This window comes from Triturus cristatus, chromosome 9 (assembly GCF_964204655.1).
Source record: "Triturus cristatus chromosome 9, aTriCri1.1, whole genome shotgun sequence".
Classification (NCBI taxonomy): Eukaryota; Metazoa; Chordata; class Amphibia; order Caudata; family Salamandridae; genus Triturus; species Triturus cristatus.
In genome coordinates this window covers 793,169,693-793,184,622 of record NC_140592.1, presented here as the reverse complement: position 1 = coordinate 793,184,622, position 14,930 = coordinate 793,169,693, and the positions used below count along the sequence as shown (strand labels likewise).

At 41.7% G+C, this 14,930-nt stretch overlaps 1 long non-coding RNA gene across 1 annotated transcript in view; it reads left to right on the top strand.

The window, feature by feature from the left end:
• LOC146798855 (uncharacterized) overlaps window positions 1–14,930 on the top strand; it is an 81,575-nt gene that overhangs the window by 11,270 nt on the left and 55,375 nt on the right. The gene's annotated exons all lie outside the window — the stretch shown is intronic.

Genomic DNA, 14,930 nt, shown 5'->3' with positions numbered 1-14,930 from the left:
AAGTGCTTTACGGACAGCAGATAGCATGTTACTCCAGAACCTATGAGATTGGTGAGATGATAGAGATCATAAATAAATTCTTGATAATGATGAAGGTGAAATATCAAAAGATCAACTGGGGGACACAATAAGTCCCTAACTGATGTAGTGAAGTGATAAATCATCAACGACTTACCCTGGGGCGGGTCAAATAGAATACCTAATAGCGGTAGGGGTTAACTTCTAAGTAACAGGCTTGACTTAGCTTATATGTTAGTGACTGAATAAATTAGACTCCTGTGCCTGCCAGGCATTAAACTCTTAGTACTAACAAAGCAGCTCCAACCATGTTTTTTCGAGGGGGTGGGGGGCATAAGTTTGGATTCCATCTGGCACCTGCGCTAACTTCAGTAGTTGAGGGATCTACAGTTAGATGGAGCATGAACCAGAAAGAACATTTCCAACTGTAAATAACTTGTTCATTTAGTGCAATTATTTTTTGTGTGCAATTAATTTTTTAGCTGGAATGCTTAGACAGTTCCACTGGTGGGTAGATAGCTCCACGATTTGTGTTCATAGGGTTGCTGGGAATTCAGCGGAAGAAATCAGAAAGTGAAAAACCTCTTCACACAATTTACTTGTGAGCATTAATTCCAGATGGGCCCTTGGGAGCTCTGAAGGTCTGTAGTGAATCTGAGGGCATTTCTTTTCTGAAAATGCGGTGCTACTGCAGCCATAAGATACATCAGGCCTATAGACGAAGATATGTACTATTTGAAATATTACCAGTCTCATCCTGAGAAGTAAGCATAGTCTAACACAGGCCTAGTCACAATGGCCCACACCATCTAACACCAGACTGTGGATTCAGGGGTCACTGTGGCCGAACACCAGGATGTGCCTTGAGGTGCTTCAGAAACTGCAGTCATGTAATAGACTTAAGCAGCATGACCAGACCTTTCCAGGTGGGATCCTTGTGTCGTGACAGCCATGTTAGATTTTGCTTCGATGGAAGAGGAGTATGGAAACTTGAGGCAAGAAAATACAAGCGCAAGTGAAGCACCGCTGGTCCACTTTTAACCTCTGCACTGCAAGGTTCTGCTTTAGTGGAGGTTTCTTTTCGATTTTTAATGGGCTGTACCTAAGAAGCAGCTTCTTCTATAAGTGTAGGAGAATAGTAAGGAAGATATAATGCTGTCTCATAGCCTATAAATCTGGCAAGATGTGCTGAAACCAGTGCTGTGTATCCATGGTACTAAGCTTGAGAAAAATGTGAGCAACATTGCCAGCACCCACAAAGGTCCCTTGTTATTCTCTTCTGAAGAAGTTCAGCAATACTGAAACACATGTCTAGAAATAAACTGCAATGACTGCACCAACAATGGTGAATATTAAAGACTTTCAACTAAAATGACTGTTATGCACTGCATTTACCATAATCCATATGGGTGGATTGAGTGCTGGTATGCCAGGTAGTGTGCTCCCTCTTTCTTTTATAGTAGCTCACCTGTACAGAATAATCCATAACAAAATAATTTAGACCCCTAGACACAGACACAGTAGAACAATGCCTACCTGCAAAGTTTGAAATAATCATATGGTCAGAATGAAACAATTCATATACATTAACAAGATCACATTCAATTGTAGCACCATACAATAATGCTCTGTGTGAATCAACAAGCAAGAAAAAATACATCTTATCATCTAGTGCCAGGATAGCCCTCGTAGGTGAGAGTGCGCTTCAAAAATACACATAACAGAAAAAAGGACTGGGAAGAAAATGTGGACATATTCCTAATGGGGGATACCCATAATAAACAAGCATTTGCAGTGCAATAGGTCTCTCATTATTAAAGTTTGAGCTATTGGCATTGCTAATAATAATGCAACACCAATAGCTCAAACATTCAGTAATGCGAGACCTATTGCATTGCAAATGCTTGTTCAAGTTGGTGAAGTTCATCCTTTTCAGGAATATTTGGAAATCGATTATCCTTTTAGTTTCTTTAATCTGGGAATAACGAGGCTTGTACTTAAAACAGGATATGGACATTCTTTTCTCAGCTTGGTATGCCATATATAGGGAAAGCCATTATTGTTTTGCCTTACCATCTACTGGTTCATTCACACGTTAAATAACAAGAGCATTTTGTTAGACCACAGTCCCCAATCTTATGCAGGAGGCAGTTTGACTTTGCTTTAGCAAAGAGTAAAAATACCCAACTCAATAAAGCTTTAAGTCAGAAATTCATCCAGTTCCTCAAAATATACATTTCTGAATTCAAAATCAAAATATACATCAGCAATTCTCCTACCTCAAAATACATTATCAAAAAGAAAAATTGATGGACGGAATGCTGAGCAAAGTCAAACATTCACCCCCAGTCAGTAATCTGAGCCTAAATTAATCATTTTTCTGCTCACCATGCCATTCCAGTTTGGACCCAGCCTTATGCAAATCAGTCTTGACCCTGCTCCCTATGGGAACAGTCCAGCCTGAAATGCCAGACCAGTTCCTCCCCTGACCGGAAACGAGCATCCTAGGACCGGTTTTGGGGTATCAACCCTCATCAGGCAGGATAGCTTGACTCCAGTGGCATATGCAAGCTCAGGACCCACATCTGGGCATACCCGTCCTACTCGGGGTAACAAATGCAAAAACAGCACTCGATTGAGGTTGCCTGGCAGTTCAGGCTGGACTGTTCCAATGGGGAACAAAGTCAAGACTGATTTGCATATTGCTGGGTCCAAACTGGAATGGCGAGGTGAGAAAAAAATTATGGATTTATGCCCAGATCTTTAACTGGGGTGTGTGTTTACCATTGTTCAGAATTTTGTACATCAGTTGGTCATTTTGCATCAAAATACATTAGAACATGAGCTATGAAAAAATATAGTGAAACCATACCAGAACTTTCTTATATTTCTTTAAATGGCTACATGACATCAACATGATCAAACCAATCTACTTTGCAAGGAACTAAACTGCAAAGATTGAGGTGTGCATTTATTAAAATCGCACTTGCAGTCATTTCAGTCTTCGCAGTGTTGACCCACATGTACATCTTTTCATTATATTTCTTTACACTTATATACACAATGAATGTGCGCTTGTGACTTTGGAAAACATGTCATCATCATATATGAAACATTGCCTTCAAGAAAATAAACTGACACTAATAATTTGTTACTTGTTTTCTATCTAGTTTTAGAAGAAACTGCATAGTATTTAATATATCACTCAATTTCACAGACAATTTTCGACTTCCATGATACCCTTGTCTAATTAATAGTGTGTGCTACCCAGCCAGCCGCACCTTTTCCTCTCAATATCTCAATGCCATACGTCAGAGAAGACCGACACAAAAAGAAATAATGTTCGGGGATAAATACACACAAGTTATTTCAGCAACAGGAACAAAAATGTTGATCCCCTGCGTGGAAGCCTAGTCCCCAATTCTAACTTGTAGACAATTTACTTACTCATGAAGTTATCCTCAATTCTTTCACATATCTTTAACCTATTTTTTACTATAGATATCTGCAAATTATTTCTTTTTATATACATTTTGACACATAAAAAACATGATACATACAAAAACAAGTGGTCTAACCAAGAATTCCTAAACCTTTTCGTACCCATCCATTAGAACCCGGATGCAGTGAGATACATATATATAAGCAATCCGAGGAGAGATAATCCTTTTCACACACCACAAAAACAGAGGAAGACTCCCCCTCTATTCAGTCACTTATATAGTGCGTGTTATGTAATTCCTAAATACACATTTCAATTCAATGGACTCCTCCTCTTCTTCTGGTCGACACATTTCAGCCCACTGAGTTGGGCTTCATCAGGACATGGGTAATCCAACACAAACATAACCCACCTACAAAACAATTATACACACATTAAAATCCTGTCAACTCTGCCTATATCACAATTAATGCCATGTATTTGACATGCATGATCCCAAGCAAGTACAGTGAAGGAAACCCAAGTTAAAGAGTGACCACCACAAAGAAATATTAAATGAATAAATAAACCGTCAAAAGGATAATACATCCAATGTGCAAAACATGCTTCCTCATGCTGTGAGTTCATGGAACAATAAAGATCTTGTTCTATACATCAGCCATGCTTCATGTCACCAGTGCTCGAAACACGCAGATGCATATCCTCATGCACTATAGGCCAAATCCCCAAAGTACCAAAGATACAGAGCAACCTACTTGCAACGGAGTTAGTCACAGCCTTAAGTATCTGGTTATAGACTCCTCAACTCGTCTGGACCTAGAGGGATAAAATCATGCCTCCAATCAACAACCTGCCCTATGTTGGGTACAAATACACACCCTGTGCCATACTATAGTGGCTTTTCAAAGTACCTTGAATCTGTCCCCGGCTGAATATCACCAATACACTCCTATGGTGTATACACCTCCGAGGATATTCAAGTCGTAGCCTGTGTCTACTTAGAATAAAGCACTTTCCATTCTGTGGACAGAGAAATAAAGAACCAAAACCAACCATGACTACATGCTATCGATTGTGTCCCCGGGACCCATTATAGGGTCACCGTCACTCTTACATAGCCACTGTAGACTTGCACGAACGTCGACATCCTCCACGCAAGTCTATTCTCATCTTATTGATCTTAGTACGTAACCTCCTGCTGGCATCTATTTTCTCCCAATCTCCCGCGGGCAGAATCTACCTCGCGGCTGTCTCGGGCGGCTGCTCTCTCCTTCCATATATCCAGACGCACGTCCATGGAATACCTATAACCAACGTACTGTATTCGACGTCCCACGCCCCCCCTCCAGGGAGGTATCAGCAAACATCGTAGAGATAAACATATTCAGGGGTCATCGCTATAAAGCGTATCAACACTACAAAGCTCCAAAACCTTATTGTCCCACCATAGGTACTAGATTCCATGTGTAACACGGCCATCATGGGAATACATGTCCATATTCCTAGCTAAATAGCCCATACCTAGTGCCCAAAAGCTCCCCAGGACCTACACTCACCAGAAGGACAGGCCAAATAAACAGGGTAATTCATACAAAATGGAACAAATGAAGGTATTATCAAGTCGACGGTTTAAAAATAAAACTACGAAAGTGATGGCCCTTGACCATAATTGGTTAGAAGTTCTTAAAGTACGCAGACATGATTATTTACTATTTACAACATACAGCCCCACTGGGTATAATACTCAAGAATCTCCCTTAAGCATAGATAACTAGTACATGAAATCTGTACCAATGCACAGCAATTTCACAACCCTACTTGATTCCACTTATTTTATCCTTGTAAGCGCCAAAGTATCGTCATAGGTGGGAGAAATAAATATATCAGCCTCCATTGAGATGTGAATACTGGTACCTCCTTCTCCAACGATGACAACACAAATGCCCACATTTCATCATGTTCATTCAACCCCTGTGTTTCCCTCCAATATTTCTCAATCACACATGCTTCTAATCTGTCTAGCTTGGTCTTTAAATTCAGTCCGGTTGTATTGGTTACCATTAGCAACACAGACCATTGTATCTCATTCTCATTATGGTCCTCCTGTTGATAGTGCTGGACCAGAGGAGCGCCCTGGACTTTGCATCTTATTCTTGATTTATGTTGAAGGATGCATGTTTTTACAGATTGCGTGGTTTAAATAAATAAGTGACCAGCTTTTGTGCCCAGAATTGTGGCTTCTACTTATAAAGCGACTGTGGAAGTCCATTAGGGCCCGGGCCCCATCTCGACGACTCTTACAGATAATTTTTTTCACTACGCTCAATGAGATCGCTTTGAGTGAGACTTCCCCCTCCAACTTTAGAATACCAGCTTTTGGGGGGCCTTTTCCTCTGTCCACATCCCCATACATTTCCTCTAGGTAATTTGACCAGGAGGCTTCTGAGATAGTCAAGGCAGAACAAAACGCCCATGAGCTGTCTGAATGTATAACCAACCTCCAAAATTCTCTGGTGTCGTATCACTTGGAGGCAATGAGGATTTTACACTAATATCAGTCTGCTTCTGATTTTGCTGAAGCCCATACAGATTTTTTATATAGCGATCTTAATTTAGGAAGGATCTGACTCTGTGTGCTCGAATTTGAATTATTTCCCTGCACCCCAATGCATGATTCAGCCATTATAAGTTGGGATGATGATTTTCCGGCCTGAGCCATACCGAGGCTATAGTGGTTCTCACCTTATGGAAACTAGTTTGATTCTCCAGTAAAAACTTAGGAAATTGAACACACTGTTCCAGGGGGTTTGTGATTAATTTGCATGTTTTTTCCCATTGTAGTCTGGCTTGATGGTCTACTTTGTCAATGAAATCTACAGACTACCACAGCTTCGTAGAGTTGGTTGTTAAGGAATAACCACTAGCCGGTAAAGTTTGTTAATCCAAGGAGACGTTTAAATTTAATCGAATCATTCGCGGTTGATGATCACTTTCCAGCCTGTTTCCCAACTCATAATCAGACACCCTGTGAAATAAAGAGAGAGACACTAGAATGTAATCCGTAACTGATTAGGAGTTTGCTAAGTGATGGGTTGCATGCGTGGAATATCGGTGTTACATCCAGGGCTATCTCTGCTTTGAACGGTGCCATGAACCCATCAAGAATACAAGGTCAGGCAGATCTTGTCAAACATAAGTATGTCACAGCATAACGTAAGCTATGGGAGTGGTGGTCAGGAGGTTTGTTATGTTAATTAAATACTCAGAAAGCAAGCAATCTCATATACGACTGTTAGGCACTACATATCCCATGAGGCTGTGCGAGTACCTCATACGGGTCTATAAAGACCCTATTGGTAATTGGAATGGGCAGAACTATAGAAAGTGCGTATGCCAGAAGCGTGATGAAGATTATTCCTTGATTCAGCGTAAGACTAAGCAGGGATGTTCCATGAGCTGCATGCAGTGTGGTAAGGGTGCCACAGCATCTTTCAGATTCTGTGCAATTAACAGATTTGCCCTTTTGACATTTGAATTGGCCGGAGGTTCTACTCCGGAAGAACACACATAGGATTTATTTCGTATCTATTGTCTGTCACATGTATTCGGGGGCTGTACGCTGAGTTGTGAGAACAGTGGGCTCTAAGCATTACTATTGGAAAATTCAATCGTGGATTGAGTGTTGACCCAGTGTACCAGTTTTTAAAAATGTTTTGAAAGCTTTGCAAAGAAGAAAGATAGCGTAGTTATGTATATCTATGTCTGCTTTGAGGAGTGAAATAGCTTTATTGATACAAAAGTATGTTCGTTCTAAATATGGTTATGCGCTCTACTAGGAGGATTATAGATAGAGCTTTCCACAACAAGGAGAAATAATTTGTTTATTTTAATGTTGCCATTTAACATGGGGTGCATCATAGAGAGAGGTTTTCATTCTCTTCCTCTGTGAGGCCTGGCAAGTGGTTCTCGTGGTGGGTATCATTTCGGATAATATGTAATCTTGGTAAATGAAACAGAAGGGGAGGGGAATTGAAAGTGAGAAATGATGTGAACTCTTGCTTTCTTGTTTGATCCTCCTCTTTCACAGTGCAACTATAAGCTGTATATTTTTGGGGCAGATGTTCATGTCCAATATACCCAAAGCCGCCACGCATGATATCTCGTTTTTGTTACAGGTATTTGCATGGGGAGGAATGGTGCATATACGTGTTTCAGATGAAATCGGTATCTTAATGGTGGTATTTCTTTTTAGGTCTTCTTCTCTGCTGTTCCCATCCTTCCCTTCCCTTGTTTGATCATCTCAATATTGTGTGCTTTAACAGCAAGCAGAATTGAGATGATCAAGAGGTGGACCCATTTGTGCGATGTAACCGATCCTGAGGTATCAGTCGGCTGACAATCGGGGACCAGACTGGCTGTTCAAGACTCTAAGGCCCAAATGCTCCATATTACATATGAATAGCCTCCCATGTATGTTGTATGTCTTTTCTTTTTTATAGGGTTGAAACATTGGAATGCGCCAAATCTGATCTATTGTTTCCACTATTTGATCCCTGGACACCGCCTGGAGCAGGTTCATTTTTAGGCCTGGGCGGTAAATTCCGTTCCGCTCACGGAATTTGCGTAGTTTGGGTAATTTTGCGTCCTGCTGAGACCGCGGAATTGCCCAAAATTCTGCACTTCGCAGAATTTTTTGCTTGTTCGCGTTCTCAAAATGCGTGTTCATGAGATATTTCCCCCCGAGCACGCAAAGAGCCTTCGCGAACAGGAAAAAAGCATCGCGAACAAGCAATTCCACGTGTTCGTGGAATTTCTGCGTGCTTGCGGAGATTTTTTACCGTTTCGCGGAGCTTTGTATAGCGTGACTACGCAAATTCCACCCACCCCTATTCATTTTAAAATCAAAAGTCATTAAAATATAGGGTGCCAAATTTATTGTAGATGGAATGGTTATAAGATCCAATACAATTTAGATGATTTCCTCCTTTTTTCTAAACAATGGGTGAATATAAACATTAATAATCAACAAGGAAAGTGCACTTGGTAAAGTATAATTCCAAACCTTTACTGCCTGCAGATTGGGGTGGTCAGTGTTGATCTCCTCTATTCTGGCATTACGGTCAGTCACTCCATACAAGGCAAGAACTCCGGCAGGACGCCTGTTTATTTTCATTTTAATCGTCGGTTTGCTAAAACACAAATATTCTGGAAGATCTATAATGTCTTGGGCCCACGTTTCTTGCAAGATCATCAGGTGAAATGTTTTAATGAAATTTTAAAAGTCCTCATGCTCAATTTTACCCGAGAGAATCTCTATGTTCAGACACAAAATGATAAAGACTCATTTAATTAGCTAGCAGCCAAATATTTGTTCTGTCACTTCTTCAAGTTCTAATATGAAGCAAGTAGGAGAGCACCCGGAAGCCAAGACCAGTCTATTCGTTCGGATTGTGATTGACGTACTTTCTGAACCACTGTGCTTTGACCATTTATGTTGACCTCCAGGCCATTTGATTATGGGGTGGAGTGGCTCTGGGCTTCTCTTGTTGTGCCCTCAGGGCAATAAGACCCATCTCCCCCTGAGGGAGAGGGGTATCCGTCTGAAAGTTTAAGGGCGGTTGGAACTTGACTGTACTTGGGATGCTTGAGTGTTCCTTCATATCTTCATTAATAGGTACTTTAATCATATCTTCATCAATGTTTGCTTCCCCTTTATGGGCCTCTTCATCTCCCATATTATCAACTGGCTCTTTTGTCATATCTGTCATTTTAAAAATGGAATAAACTTGACCAGTCTGTCCAGACTGTGCTTTACCTGAGCCAGGATTAGACGTTTTGTTATGGGCATTCCTAAGCCTCTTATGCTGTCGTTTTGTAGACTGAACATGTTCGACAGGTAGACTCAGAGAGATGTTTATTTCAGGCTCACTGGGCTCCAGATTTTTATTTGAAAGTAATTGGTGCTGATTCCTCTCACCACCGCCAGATTCAATAAAGTGCTTACTGGTGGAAGGCCTTAGGCTGAATTACCCTGCATTTTCAAGTCCATATCACGCAAATCTACAATAACCCCAGTAAATTCTTTGCCAGACAATTTTCTATTAGACTTGGCTTTAATTAATTGTCTGTCTCCCAGGGTCTGTCAGCTGGATGACCTTTGTTTCCTCATATTACTAGAGGGTATGTCCTGCTGCTGATGTTCAGAGATACTTTTGGCAAGATGTATTACCATTGGTATTACAGCTGAACCAGAGTCTGTTTTCAGTTGCTGTTTAATGGCTGTTAATACTGATTCCAATATGCCTGGAAGACATGCCAGTTTGTCTAGTACTGGGCTACAATCACAGGACAAGACGATTTGAGCTTCAGCTTAGGCCCTCTGTGCCGAGTTTTGAGTCTATTGTGGTGATATAAAGAGCCATTGAGTTAAGAAGGTCCACCTGTCAATCTAACTTACTTGACTGATATGTTAGAGCATTAACTCCAGCTTGAAATGAACAAAGCAAAACGTCCCATGTGTTACTATCTCCTCCTTCCAGCCGGGTTGATTTGCTGTACAAGGTATCAGCTTGGAGTGAGATATCCGGGCTCACAGATAATGGGGAGCCTACCGAAGGCATTCTTTCCTCCTGTAATACCACTGGCTCCACCTAAGCTGCTGGAAAGACCTCCTCCAACTGCTCCTCTAAGAGTGTTCTATTTTTAGGCCGAGCTGTAAATACTGCACCCATGGCTGTTTGCTGTACTATTTCCAAAACAGTATCATTACTAGCCACTCCTGTGGGGGTAGCCTTATTGTTGTTACAGGTATAGGAGAAGTGATGGTGCACCTCAACTGCTACCTTGTTTTTTTAAATCAATGCTTCATTAGGCTCCATAATACAAATGGCAGGCTCTGGCCCTTTGAAACTGTGGACTTCTGCCTCAAAGACTTTAGCCGACTCGGGTTGCATGCGCTTAGACCCGCTATTACTTTTTAAAGGATCTAACGCCTGAGATCGCCTTTTCACTCAAACTTTAATGCTCTTTTTAACTCAGTCCTCCCACTGAAAGGCAGACATTTTTTTTTAATTCCAAAGGGGTATCTACCCCATGGCATCCCAGAGATACTTTAGGTGCTGATGCGCGGGCTCCAGGCGAATGCGGCTGTAGTGGTGTTTATAGACCATTTGAGTCTTTATTAAAAGAGAGCAGAGTGTCAGCTGGTTGCTTCAAGAAACCAAACTTCATCAGCATTTCCCCCAATAATTTTTAGCTAAAGACCGTCGCCTCTGGGGAGTAAGAAGGAGCCCCCGTCTTGTTCTACTGAAACCGTTGTGGCTACTGTTAGTGCAATTGCAACTTTATTAAGTGTTGACTCATTAGAGGGTTTCTGCCTGCACTGTGCAATTATTGGAGCCCCCCTTGACTTCCCAGAGCGCATGGCAATTTATTAATGGGTGTTGAAGTTGGTAGTTACCACGGTTTATTTTGCTACAAAAACTGGATAGTTAGGGAACTTGCACTTGCAGGTATGTAGAAAATTCCTACTCCAAGCACAATGCTTTTTTGACTAGCCCGGTGCTTATTTCACAAGCCCGTTGCTTAGGAGCTGCCCCAAGCACCCGGGCACCCAGCACGGCCACTGCCTAGTTCAGATAAATGAGGCTCACTTCAGCCTGGAGGCGTAGTAAGCGTAAAAGGAAAGAATGAGCCACTCAGGCCCCAACCCCAGCTTAAAAATACAATTATTGCAGTATAGATTGTGATCATTTGTTGAAATAAAATTATGGGGCAGAGCGTGAGGGAACAAGCATCAGAGGGCAGAGAGTCAGGCAACGAGCATCAGGGAGTTTGCAGGCAATTAGTGGCAATGAAACAGGCTGCAGGAGCGGACCTCACATGGCACAAGCGGCACCGGCCTAACGGATGGAGCTGCGGCACTAGCCTTACCACCACCAACACCACTGTTGACGACTTCACTCCGCATCTCTGGCTTCCTCCTCACGGTCCGCACTTAGAACCAGCACGGCTCCCTGCTCTGCTCTGGCCCGACTATAATAGGCCTATCATCCATTAGTATCAGCTGAGGGAGTGGGATGGGGGCAAAGCAGGCCGATACCAGAGCCGCGGCGACCTTCCCTAGACACTCCTTGCAAACTCACTTGCTCGTCTAGCCTCATCGCACCCGTGTCGTACTTCCGCCAATTCCAAATATAATAATGTCTGGTTCCAAACTGGAATGGCGTGGTGAGCAAAAAAACGATGGATTTAGTGCCAGATCTCTGACTGGGGGTGTGTGTTTGACATTGTTCAGCATTCCGTCCATCAGTTCTTTTTGCATCAAAATACATTAGAACACGAGCTATACAAAAATATAATGAACCATCCCATAACTTTCATATATTTCTTTAAATGGCTGCATGACATTAACATCATCAAACTAATCTACTTTGCAAGGAACTAAGGGCCAGATGTAGGTAAATCTGAAATACCGATTTCTTAATAGCGAATTTTACCGATTCGCTATTAAGAAATCGGTATTTCCTATGTAGGTAAAGATTCGGTAAAAAATACTGAATCCTTAATATTCCTTATTACCGAATCGGTAATTGAGATTCGGTAATAAGGAATACCTACCCATTAATTTCTATGGGCTTCAAGGCCCATAGGAATGAATGTGAAGACATTCACTAATAGCAATTCGGTATTAACGAATCGCTAATAGCGGGAGCACTTTCAAGGGTGCCAGGGTGTCAAAAGGACACCCTGTTGCACCCCTGAAATGTGCATGTGTGCCCATGTGGCGCACATACATGCCCTAAGGGCATGAATGTGTCCCACATGGCACTTAACAAAAAAGTGATTTTTTAAAGGAAATCGGTAATTACCACCAACTTGAAGTTGGTGGTAATTACCGATTTCTTAAGGCTCAAAAGCACTCTTTAATGTGCTTCCTACATTGCATTTAAGGAATCGTTATTACCGATTCCTTAAATGCAAGAGCAATTAGGAATCGGTATTTACCGATTCCTTATTTACCGATTCCTTACCTACATTAGGAATGGCTAAATACCGGTCGGTAACCCTGAAATGTACCGAATTTTGGCGTTACCGACCGGTATTTAGCCACCTACATCTGGCCCCAAACTGCAAAGATCAAGGTGTGCATTTATTAAAATCGCACTTGCAGTCATTTCAATGTTTGCAGTGTTGACCAACATATACATTTTTCAACGTATTTCTTTACAGTTATAATACAGAATAAATGCGCGCTTGTGACTTTGGAAAAAATGTTATAATCACACATTAAACATTGCCTTCAAGTAAATAAGTTGACACAAATCATTTGTCGCTTGTTTTCTATCTAGTTTTAGACGACACTGCACACCATTCTATATAGCACACAACTTCAGATCCAGTTTTTGATTTCCCTGTCTAATAAAAAGTGCGTGCTACCCAGCCAGCTGAACCTTGTTGGGGTGCCCTTTATATCTATATAACGTTATTTTCAAAGACAACCATTTATTTCAGCTGCTCTAATTTGTGTATTGAAAACCACGTATAGATTTTTAAAGGAACTGAATACACAATGACGCATTATGTACTGCAGTCTGCCAGGGATCAATTAACAACGAATGAGTGGCCGTCCATAAAACTTGAGGGAATATTTTATGTATTTCTCCAAGTGTGTGTCATTGGCTTTGTGTCTTAAATACATTTTGTTGGTAATTCCGAATTGCTACCTTTCTGTGTTGTAACACTTTACAATTTTGAACCAACCCCACAACAAAATAGTGCATTAATCATTTTCTAAATGAATAGATCAATTCAACATGTTATTCCCCACATTGCGGGTTTCATTTGATGGTTACCTAATGCTGTTTGAAGATAGGGTTTCCCTGCTTTCCAATCAGTTAGGTCAGACCTGAGATCCAAACCTTGTGAGGATCAAGACACCCCCTCTCCTTCACACAGGACCCAAGGAATCTGCAAGACAGCACAGCCACTGGCAGGCTTGTCTTCTTTAGGTCGTCTTTGGCTGAATACTCTTGCCTGAATTATCCATTGGCCTGGGTTGAATTACTTGCATTGTTGAGTCTGATTTTTAAACCACGACTGCCACACGGGGTTAACAAAAATCAAATCCCTGTTTCAGTATAGTTCTGGGCCTATGAAGCATGGGGAGACAGCCAGTAGGGCACAGGAGAGGCGGATTCCTCTCAGATCATTCATGTAAGGCTTTTGTTTAGGAGCTAGGAGCATTCATCCAATGGGTGATGGATAGAATACAACAGTTGTGAACTGCACAGCAGAGAGAATGGAATGCGATAGGATGCGAGTAAACGGGAGAGAGGATGGTAACGTGGAAAAGAGGATGGAGAAAAATGGGAGAGGGAAGATTTTTTTTTTTTTACTTTTATGTAACACAGACATGGCCAAAGGCATTAGAGCCCTTTGCATGAGAACCAGATAACATTACACATTTTTAGGCAAAGGGTGACTATGTGAAGTGTCCAGAATCATAGGATTTGGAGCCACGACTCAACCCTGATCATTCTGGTCCAAAGTTGGTAGCTCTGACCATGACCGTTAGGCCACATATACTACCTAGGTGGGGGAGGGGAGGGGCAGAGTGGAAGAAGAAGAACAGAGGAATTATGTGGAAAAGAGCTGATCAAGATGAAAAAAGAAAGAGCAAAAGACAGAAGAAAGGAAAAGAAAGAAGAGGAGATAAGATGGCTCAGGGGGAAGAAGTGTTGAAAGAAAGGGAGATAAGGGAGAGGAGAATGGGCATAATGAAAAGGAGAGAAAGGCTGAAAGAACTTGAGAGGCAGAAACGTGATTATGGAAGACTCGATGGCGCAAAAAAGAAAACCTAAGGAAAAAAGAGTAACAGAGGTCAGCAGAAGAGGGAAGAGCAGAGTTAATGAAATGAAGGCGCATAGGTGAGAATTGGCGTTTCCCTTCATTTATAATTCACTTCTATTTAAATTTGTGGACATCGAGAAGATGGCTTTGACAACTCCTAAATAGATCAAAAGCAACAACAATTGTTCATCTCTTTTTTAAGCAATGCTCCACAAAAGGTCACAGTCCAGGATTGTAGGCCCCTTTTTTGGGGTGCCCAGGCCTAAGTGTGACCCCAATCTGACCCCGACCCCATGCTTCTTAAGACATACTTCTCTTGCTGCATGAGGAACCAGGAAGGAAATTTAACAGAGAGCAGAATGCAGACGCTAATCAGGCACATACCATCTTCAGAAGTAATGGATTTATTTCTGGCCCAAGGTGTAGCCTTGAAAGTGATTATATTTTTAGTGGGATAAAAAAGAGGCTCTAAAGCAAAGGGCATGCTTTACATGTATCACTGGGTCTTGAGGTATCATCCCTGTTGTTTGCTGGGAACCTGGCGAGCACAGTTTCACTACGAACAGGAGACCCATGCAGAAAGAATAAAAATGCTGAAAAAGAAACCCATCATAGTGAG